The sequence below is a fragment of the Poromitra crassiceps genome (genome assembly GCF_964638095.1).
Source record: "Poromitra crassiceps genome assembly, chromosome: 23".
Classification (NCBI taxonomy): Eukaryota; Metazoa; Chordata; class Actinopteri; order Beryciformes; family Melamphaidae; genus Poromitra; species Poromitra crassiceps.
This window is the reverse complement of record NC_139639.1, coordinates 24,180,089-24,191,178: the sequence shown is the minus strand read 5'-3', so window position 1 is coordinate 24,191,178 and position 11,090 is coordinate 24,180,089. Positions and strand designations below refer to the sequence as shown.

The 11,090-nt window shown below is 43.0% G+C and overlaps 1 pseudogene across 1 annotated transcript; it reads left to right on the top strand.

The window, feature by feature from the left end:
• Window positions 1–5,006: 5,006 nt before the first annotated feature.
• LOC310796848 (serine/threonine-protein kinase NIM1-like) lies at window positions 5,007–9,859 on the top strand (annotated as a pseudogene). The gene is made up of 5 exons: window positions 5,007–5,103; window positions 5,506–5,616; window positions 6,206–6,843; window positions 7,864–7,876; window positions 9,633–9,859. The product of its transcript is annotated as a serine/threonine-protein kinase NIM1-like (transcript).
• The last annotated feature ends 1,231 nt before the right edge of the window (window positions 9,860–11,090 follow it).

Below are 11,090 nucleotides of genomic sequence, written 5' to 3'. Positions count from 1 at the left end.
GGGGATGCAATTCTCGGCGGGGGTGCAAAACTCGGCATGACACCTGTCTGCTACACACACCTGGGGAGCCTTTCGACCTGGAGCATCCTCCCACGTCGATGACGGTCTCGTACGGCGTCTCAAAGAAGTACGTCCTGAGCGCGGGCACACGGAGGCACTGGGTCAGCCTGGTGTCACAGTGGCACTCCTGGATCACCTGCACCTCCCGCGGACCCTCGAACAGCAGCATCCGCTCCACACGCATCCCAGTCGGCTCGCACACCTGGTTCAGCCCGCAGGAGGGAAGCTGGCCCAGCGCATCCACGCTGTCTGCGGCTGCAGGTACACGCATCCGCATCTTTTGTAAGGGGGGGGGGGGGGGGGGTTGAATTGAGTTAAGACATGTCAAAACATGTTTCTGTGCGGTTAACTGTTGTAAATGATTTGGATGCGCCAGACTGGAGATAATCCGTTTTTATTACAGGGTTTATGCAGAGTGAACACAAACACAATATGAGCCTTACAAAAATAAAATAAAATAAAATATAGGCATACTGCAAAAATACAACATTCCTGTTCTATGCTTTTTGACACTCTACTAATAATAACTTTATTTGTCTGAGGAGGCGCATGTGAGGCCTCCACACTCCACAGACAATAATAAAGTGACAGCGCGCCCTGGTGGCGGTTTGGGAAACTTCCTCAGCAGCAGCACTTACTTTTTTGCTCCTGAGAAATTCCAGCATGGAGGAGTGTTTGGAGTAATCCTGCTGCCCTGCTGCATGTGATGGCCGGGCTGCCCCCCCACAGTGCGACCTGCACAGGCCCACGTCCACACTGACAGGACTCCCAGAGATGTCTGAGGAGAGCATGGCAAGGTACAGTTGGTTTGAAACCACACTATAGACACCGATTATAGATGTCACTATTCTTCATGTATCTCACAACTCTTAAATTCTCACCACAATTAAGCATACCGTGGAGTAGAAAAGTCATACTGTGGCATATATCATTATAAAGGTATATGATATAAAAAAATAAAATAAAAAGAGCGTATACATTCAATGTGATGGAAGAATCATAAAAATGTGAGGGGAAAACACTCTTGTTTACCAAAAGCAGCATTTTGATTCAATGCACTATAACAATTGATACTTTTACCTTGGCCAATGTAAATAAAGTGGCTCTGTCTTTTGCAGCATGCTCTCTGTGCGAACAGGTTTCTGTGATCTGCTCTTTTGCTCAGCACTCCAGCCACTATAAAAAACAACACACAACACAAACACACGTCAATGCCTTCAGTCACTTCAAATTGACAGCGATGCAGTTCAAAATAGTAGGTATAGTAGTCCTTTTGTACGAGGTCTGATACAGAATGAGTGCCCCCCCCCCCCCCCCCCCCCAAAAAAAAAGATTAGTAAACTTTAGAATGTTCTCATAAAATCATTAACAGAAAGGCTATAACAGCTTTCAGTCGGTTGGCTTTCAATTAATTGGCTAGTGATAAGCATTTATTCTCAATTATAGAACAGAATAGATAGAATATTGGAATATTTACAGGTAAAAAAGTTATTCATAGTTATTTCATTCAAAAATAGCACGTATCAATATATTTTCATGAAACAAAATTCATTAATTTTGGATTTAGTGGAACTGAAAGTAAACTGACCAGGCTCTCTGAGCAGGACTCAACATGAGCACATCACACCCTCCTCTAACACAAGTGTTTACAAGTCCTAACAAAAGGGATTATGAAGCATGTTTGAGCTGACTGAAGTCAGTCCAGTGAGATCTCAGCTGCTGGCATACCTCCGCGTCAGAGCAGAATAGAATAGAGTCTAGCAGAGCAAACAGTACTTACAGGTTAGATGGAGGACACACAGAAGAAGGAGCAGGCATGGCCGGAGTACATCCATGGCTAAAGTCCTGATTTGCTGCTGAGCTGCCAGATCCTGAGTGTCCCTCTGCCTGCCGGTGCCTCTGATATTTATACGGGATCGAGCTTCAGCCCCAAATGTCACCAGAGAGCCAGGTCTCAGAGTGGTGTGGGGTCAAAACTGTGAGAACTAATCAAATTTCCATGCTGCTGAATGCCTCGTGGGACGGTGTTCTTATAGCCAGGGGCCACTTCAAAGGCCAGCCTCCCGATGCATTGACTTTTCACCTCTGTCTGTTTCTGCCGGTGACGTGAGGTGAGGTGAGGGGGACCCAGAGTGTGTCGAGCGGGCCCCGGCTCACCCCTAATGAAGGGCTTAAGTAGCCTTGAGCCATTAAAGCAGTCCTCATTCAAAGGCATTAATCATCTTGTATCTCAGGGGGAAGGTGTTTAGCACCTCCGACTTAAAACAAAACCGGGCCTAAACACGTAAACAGGATCAGCATGGGGTCCTGCCCGGAACCACCCCTTCTGGAGACACCTTTGTGTTTATTCAACATGACGCCAAATGGGCCAGGCCTCAGAGCTGCTCTACAAATCTCAAATCTTTTTTTTTTGTTGCTCTTTTTAAGGGGAGAAAAGGATTAGAATATATTACATTAGGATTAGAATATATTACATTAACATGGTTGCCAGATACCACACATTTCTCCCTACATATGTTTTTTTCTGGAGACTGTAAACCAAAATAACATCCATCGGCAGAAACGGCTAAAAATAAACCTTAAGTGTTTTTTCAGTGAAACGAAAAAAATGCAGCTGCTTTCCTACAACCCAAATATTCTGTGTTTTTTGTCCTTTCTCTGTCCTCCCATTTCAAATGTCTTGCTTGATTCATAGGAAGGACAGTCTGACTAATAACATTAACATTTCCCCGATCCGCTAGCTAGTCATGTCTTTGTAAGACGTTAGCTCCGCTTTGATGTGCTGATGTGATCCTCTCATTTTCACCCGGATCAGCGGATCATCATCCAGATAGCCGTCGGCACCCAGACACCTTGATCAAGCTGACACCCCTTACAGCGGTTTCAATTGTTGTTCCCACAGCCAGTCTCATTGAAGTTATATCATAATCCCAGTACAATGTTAACAATACCTTGATTTAATTATCAAGATGGATCACTTCATATTAAGTTTGGTGTCATGGAATTATAATTTCCTACCCAAGGGGTCACAAAATAAATAAATAAATAAAATACACAAATACATTATCATAGTTAAAATCTTGGTGATTTTGTGTGAAATGGTATCACTCGTTGCCATTCTGGGCATATGCACTTACATTAACTAATTGTAAATAGGCAACATTACTTTTGGGGATGACGACAGACATGTTTTTCTTCTTCCTTTTTTTGCATGTTTTTTTAGTGGGGGGTTCCTATCTGGAGGAAACCCCAGGGGAGCACGGGGAGAACATGCAAACTCCACACAGAAAGGCCCTTTTTGACAACCCCACCTGGGCCATTAGGCCCTGAGGACATGGGGATGTGGACACACCCTCAGTGCCCATTAGCGTCCCAAGCGGGAATCGAACCCAGGACCTTCTTGCTGTGAGGCGACAGCGCTACCACTGCGCCACCGTGCCCCAGACATGTTTTACAAGATTGGTAATAATACTCACAATTCCAAATATAAGCGCAGTACATTTCACTCATTATTTGAAATGCCTCAGAATCTAGAAATACTGTATCTAATCTCTATCCTCTCCATTGATAACACTCTTAAATTTCCTCATACTCCCCCATCAACATCAGTACATTAGTGTTGAAGGATATAACCTAAAACCGCAATCCATTTTTGGGACCATATGATACCGTATGACGTATGGTCACACACACACACACACACACACACACACACACACACACACACACACACACACACACACACACACACACACACACACACACACACACACACACACACACACACACACACACACACACACACACACACACACACACACACACACACACACACACACACACACACACACACACACACACACACACACACAGGGTTTTGCTTGTAAACCTCCTAAAATACAGTTCTCAAAACATTCTTAACCCTCTTAACTCAGAATATAGGCCTGTTTTACTCCAGCATTTACAAAACTATACTTACGTCTTACCTTTTACAGATTAAACATATGCTTGTATTGTTTTTAGTTGTCAATGCAGTTTTCAGCAACGCAATACATATTGACTCTTTTGAAAGTGAGAGACTGAAAGTGTTTAGCGATTTGAGAAGAGAGACTGAAAGTGTTTAGTGATTTGAGAAACTATTCAAGATGTAAATTGATAATAATAATGAATTCATAATACAATAATTGACAAATTGACACTGATGACAATTCAAAGTAATATCCCCCAAAAAATAAACAGCATTCGGTCAGTATTCAACTGTCCCCATGCGGCTGAAACTCTGTAACAGCAGTCACCTTGCACCAGCCCTCTGCTATTGACCCCAGATCATAGTGATGGTCTCGTACAGTATACACATAATCCCATCAGTGTCTGTTTCAAATACCTGAGGCGGGTGATAAACTCAAGTCTAGGGGTTAAGCAGGCCTTTGTAATGGCTGTCTATTGGCTGGCTGTATGGGAGGAGTCCAGAACACAGGGCACACAGGCTGGATTATACACCACAAGAAAGACCAAGACCAGACAGCAGCATATTTATAGGCAGAGAGTTGCAGGAAAAAGAAAAGTTGCACTATAACTAGGTAACCTATAAGGAGAAGCCGGGGCCAATCACAACACACTGCAGAGGACAGTGGTGACAGAGGATGGCACTTCTGCAGTCTGACCAGTGTTGTCACACATTGTGTGGTTTTCCGCCATTTGGGCTGTTTTGGGTTGTATTGTGTGGAGGAAAATGGGCTTTGGTGCGTGGAGAGAGTCACTTGTTGTTTCTGTGTCTCTCTGTCTTTGGGCTGGAAACCATCAGCTGTATCTGGCAACACTGAGTCTGACCACTATCATTTCACAGCATTTCCTGATCCATGCAGATGTTGTTGAATGATATCAAGTCGTTCATTAGTTTTTCACAGTCTTTGGTCTCGTGGGAATTGTGGGAAGAAATAGACTAAATGTTCGGACCGAGGGTGGCGCTGTACGAGCTGAGATGGGAGATCGGCTCCGGCAACTTCTCCCAGGTCAGACTCTGCATTCATGACCTGTCCAAAGGTGAGGTATTTAACCCTTTGACCCCCCCCCCTTAATATATATATATATATATATATATATATATATATATATATATATATATATATATATATATATATATATATATATATAATATATAATATATTTCCAGTGAGTGCAACAGTGAGTGATTGATCAGGTAGGATGTGTGGTTGTTGCAGGGATTGAATTTGTGTTCTTTCGGCTACAGGAAGTACCACAGGGACTACTTTACAGCTTATACAACAAGAGATTGTTATAAAGATGTGACTGTATAAAGACAGTTTGGGATAGTTACAGGATTTGTGCTTTGCAAAAGTGTGGGAGCAAAGTCAGGTGTGTTTTGGTGAGTTTCAGCTATCTGGTTCATAGAAAAGTGCTTTCATTATTCCTTACTGCCCCAAGATTTGGAACCACTGGTCGACCGTGATGAGTACGCCAGCGGAGGAGAGCTGTTCTCCCGGATCAGCACCAGGGGGCGCCTGTCAGACCTGGAGAGCAAGCTCATTTTTGCCCGTATCCTGCTGCAGTCAAACATAATGGTAAATCATGTTTTCACGTTGTGTTGCACAATGTCCAGTAAAATCATTTTAGATCATAAAACTGAAAACAACATGGTACTATTCAAATGGTAGGAGGTAACTTAAAGATAACACTTTTACTGATGATGAACTAATGAGGGAATCTATTTGAGGTCAGACTTTGTGAATAAAGTAAGAATTCTAGAAATGAAGTCAGAAGTATTACGGTATTATTATTATTTTTATAAAACCAGAATTCTGCGTTTAAAAGTCAAAATTCTGGGAATAAAGTAATTCTGACTTTATTCTCAGAACTCTGACTTTATTATCAGAATTCTCACTTTATATACTCTCAGACATCACATGTAGCCCTAATCCTCTTCACGTAATAATAACATTTTGAAACGAACATTATTCAAACATTATTGCATTTAAACATTATTGCATTTAAATGGTCTGGTCTTAAGAGAGTTGATCAAAAGTTTTTCCTTCTGAATTCCCTTGTAAGTCAAACAAATTAACAGTTTTAATTAATTGTCTCAACCTTTTCTCTCCTCTCTCTGTCCTCGGCATGATAACAATAGTACACAGGGACTTGAAGGCAGTGAATGTCTTACCACCACCTACTGCATCAAAGTGGGTGACTTTGGTGTCATCACAGCCTGCCGTCCCAGCAACGTCCTCATTCAACACATTCTGCGGCTCTCCACCTCTTGCCTTACGCCCCCGAGCTCTTCAAAGAGAGGTGCTGTGTTGGTCACTACACACAGATCTGGGCGCTGGGTATCTTGCTTTACTTCATGGTGACTGCCACCATGCTGTTCAGCCACCAACATGGGCAAGCTGAAGTCTTGTATCTTGGAGTGGGACTAATACCATCGCCACCTATGTGCCCAAGTCATGCATCCTGAGGCCGATGGCTGCCAATCGCCTCACTGTGACACAGATCATGGTCAGGAACTGGACAAGAGGCATGGAATACCCCCAGGCGTACTCCGCCTGTAGTCTGCATCCTCATCCGCATCCTCAGATCAGATGAGCTGGATATTGTCAAGGTAGCACTGGAGGACCTTGGCATCACCAAGAACCATCTGCTCAACAACTGTTCAGACCTGAGGAGCCCCCCGTCACCGGGGTTTATCAGATTCTGCTGCACCGCATCCAAAAGAGGAAGTCTGTGGACGCCGTGAGCTACAGCAACATGTTCACCATGTCAGCACCGGTAGCTCCTGCATTACATTACTGGCTTACCTGGGGAAGCTAAGCAGGCCTGGCTGTGGATACTCCTTGGATGGGAGACTTGTGCTGGAAGTGGTCTTGGAGGACCAGTAGGAGGTGCTCTTCCCTCTGGTCTCATGAATCTTCAATGCCCCAGGGCAGGACAGGGACTCTGTCTTGTGAGCAAGCACTGTCCTTCGGATGAGGTCCTGACTCGCTGTGGTCAATAAAGATCCCATCGGCAAGAGTAGGGGTATAACCCCCGGTGCCCTGGCTAAATTCAACACAGGCCTTCCTTCAATCATGGCCACCTAATCATCCCTCGTTACTTAATTGGCACATTCAGTCCTCAACTCTCCACCATGATAGCTGATGTGTGGTGAGGAGCGTTCAGGCGCAAACTGGCTGCCGTGCATCACACTGATATGTGAAGCGCTTTGAGTATCTAGAAAGACGCTATATAAATGAAACCTATTATTTATGATTAATTAATTAATTAATTAATCTATAATTAATCAATCTCCAAAGAGTCCCAGAGCAGGAGATGGAGTGAAGAGGCACCTGGCCTGGTGACGCAGCATTCTTCTGTGGTCTGTCACAGCTTACTGGGTAGATCGGCATAAACAGGACTGTGGTTTTGGATTAGAGTCGTATTACACACTTTGAATAAAAGCGTCAACCATGTAACGTATGATGACACTTGGAGCACTTTCCTCCCCTAAGAAGATAACATCTTTATTGTTACATTCATTTCTAATGTGAGTTGCTTTTAAATCAACTAGGCGTGACAGATTTTTCTTATGAGGGTTGCCAGTCAGCCAGCGATTTCTTTTTGATATGGCAACAGAAGTATGAAAAGAACTGTGGAGGTGGAAATGCCTCATATCCTACATCAGGGAATTTGTAAATTGATAAGAGTGAAATGTCAATTAAAGCAGTCTGTAGTTTTCAATAGATCTTGAAGTCTGGTTTGAGACAATACACCTTTCTGTGTTAATATCTCAATATGTGTTGTTTCTAACAGTCCTTGTTAACAGGTGAGACCGTTCACACCAGCCGCACGCCACGCTGAAGCTGCGCTGAAGCGATCGATCAGGATTCTGTTCTATTTTCCAAGCGTGAAGCGTGAAGCTGCCAGGCATGAAGTCAATGCAAGGATGCCGAAATGAAACTGCGTGGCTTCAGCGTGGCTTGAGCATGGCACGCGTGTGCCTGGTGTGAACGGTCTCGCCTGTTAACAAGGACGCTGAAATGAAACTGCGTGGCTTCAGCGTGGCTTGAGCATGGCTTCGGTATATGGTGTGAACGAGGGCTTAGCTTGGAAACATGTAAATAAACGTCCCACTTTTATTTACATGTTTACCAGTTGTGTTATTATTTATTAATAATGCCCTGATTTTGCAACAAAACATAAGAAAGGGGGTTCAAACATATTGTTTTGCTATATGTCATGTTTTTATTGTAGGGCATTATTATTGTTTATTGTATTTCTGATACAGACATGTTTTTCTTCGCTGATTTCCATAAAGACAAGCACAAACCTTTAAGCCCACGGCGCAGTGGTGGGGCCATTCAGATTTATGGCACCACACAACCCCCCCCCCCCCCTACATTTTATTTTAGATTATCTCAACAAATTTGTTGATAGTGTCGAAACTGTCATGATTTGTGATTCCCAGATTCCTGCTGGTATTTGGCCCTGAATCTGCATGAAACTGGTGTCCACAAGAATTTCAAAGTCACGTTCGTTATGAAGGTGACAATCTATCACAGAGATGAAAATATTTTAACACGAAGATAACAAAGCTTTGACTTTCCTTTTTTATGCTCCCCATAAACTTGCAACCAAAATTTCCCTGCTGCACTATCTCTTAGATATGCGCTCTAATACATGCTATTTCAGGTATTTAATTATTTTTACAATAGGGTTAGATTATGGTTAGATCCCCCCTCCTCCCCCCATATCATTTTCTAGTCTCATACTTTATTTCCATGGCTTTTCCCTTGATAAAGGAAGCCACTATGTTTGCCATCCAGCTATTCATTTTCCAAATTTCCCCATGGGGATAATAAGGCTAAATGAATACAAATACAAAAATACTTTGTGTCCCAGCATGCTAGAGCAAATAGCTTCATGCATTTGTCAGCATGGTTGGTAACAAGAATAAACAAAGCCTCCGAACTTGAATCCTTTTCAAGCTGAAACCCAAGTCTTTGACCTCTGAAGGTGGTTCATTTCTTTGATAAGTCTACAGCAATTTGGGGTGCCCATCAATATTAATGATGCCATTAACTTCTTAACAGTGAGTATGTGTTGACAGGTTACGTGTCAGCGACCCGTTGCCTTTCGGCTAATTTGGCAGTCTATCCAAACAGTTGGTCCCACTGCGTGCATAGTTTCCTGTGCTTTTTTCACAGCTCGCTCATGCTCTAATTTTAAGTGTCATTTTTAATAAGCAATCAAAAATAGCCGTTACAGTATAAATATTTTGAACTCATTCACAGTGATGACTTCTCCTTTAATCAAGAATGATGTCAAAAAGACCTACGTATGTCACATGATATAGTGTGTGCCAATAGTGTCTGATTAAGCTTTATAAAGTTGCTATTAAACAACAACTTTTAACACACTAAACTGTAATTCTTCACATCATCAACAAGCAACACCAGCAGTGTGCAGAGGAGGTGATTTTGGATGAGGAACATCTCAGGGAGGAGATAAGCTTCCCGAAGAGAACCTTGAGGACCAAGCCGATGCTGGCATCACTGAGCGCTGATCGAGGCCTTCAGCAGGGCCCCGTCAAGGCCAGGATGCCATATACAACCACAGCAGCACCAAGATCAGCCTGCTGATGGAGTGGGTCAACGCTGTCTGTGACTTCTTTAACCTGAGAGTGGAGAACTTCACCGTGCATTCTCTGCCACCTGATCCACCACTACCGTCCCAGCCACCTGCCGGAGCACGCTGTCGGTCTCTGCACCCAGCCTGCCGACCAACTCTTTCCACTCCTCGCCGGTGAAAAAGGTAAATGGGACATTTTCCCTTTAGTATGAGTATACAGTTTATACTCATACTCCAAAATTCTCCACTTCAGTAGCAACTATGGCTATACATACACCAAGCTTTCCAGTTTTATTCCTATCTATATTCAGAAGGTTTTTACAGAGGGGTTTGTTTATATACTGTATCATTCATAGCCTGATTTTTATAACATTTTATTCCTAAAAACATGGGGAAAATGGATTTTGTTATGACTGTTGACAGTATTTTCTGATTTATGGAGTGATAAAAATAGGCATCCAAAATTCCCTCTGTAAAAAAAAGCTTTGGCTCTACTGTAGTATGTCAACAAAATGAAACTATAATTTTGAACCTGGCTTTATCTAATCTTCAGATTTCTGTTCTAGAAATGTATGCAAATTAGCGCAGTAGATAATGCCACATTTGCATTTACACTTAACATTTCTGAAAACTTGCAATACAAAAAATGATTTTCTTGATGTAATGCAAATCTTCTGAATGCAAGTCCTTTGCTGTGGCGACGATTTACAATTGTGCGCTGCCTGTCGCTTTCTGGTAGTTGACCAGGTTGTGATCCTAGAAGGTCCTAGATATCTGGGGGCCAACCTTTTACAACGGTCCATGTCTGATTTCCTTAAAAAAGATGCATTTGCCCCTGCATGGGTATGAAGCGGTTACACAGACAGTATGTATCTTCATTATATCAAACATCAATATTTCCCTCACGCACAAACACTCTCTCTCTCTCTCTCTCTCTCTCTCTCTCTCTCTCTCTCTAGGACACGGTGCTTTGCTTTGATGCAGACTCTATTAGCCGCAGCATGTGTGGAAGTCATCAATCTCAATTGGCAGCTTGGTTAAACACTGTATGACTCACAGGGAGATTTTATCAACTGCATGTTCTAGCAGTTCCCGCAAATGCCTGTGAAATATGAGTGTAACCAAAAACAGTGTGCAAAATAGAGAGCTATGAGAAATTCCAGCAAAGTGTCATATCAGATATTGAACTATGAGCTGTAAATCAGAACATCTCCACGGCTTCACAGATCTCTCTGAAGTTTTACAGGTGCCTGTTTCTCCCACAGCGCTGGGTCAGCAGGCCCCGCTGGGGTCAGAAGATGGCAAAGTCAGGACACTTACTCTCTCTCTCTCACTCACTCACTCACTCACTCACTCACTCACTCATTCTCTCATAAGCCGTTTTCCCACATGTGCTTTTTACCGCTAAA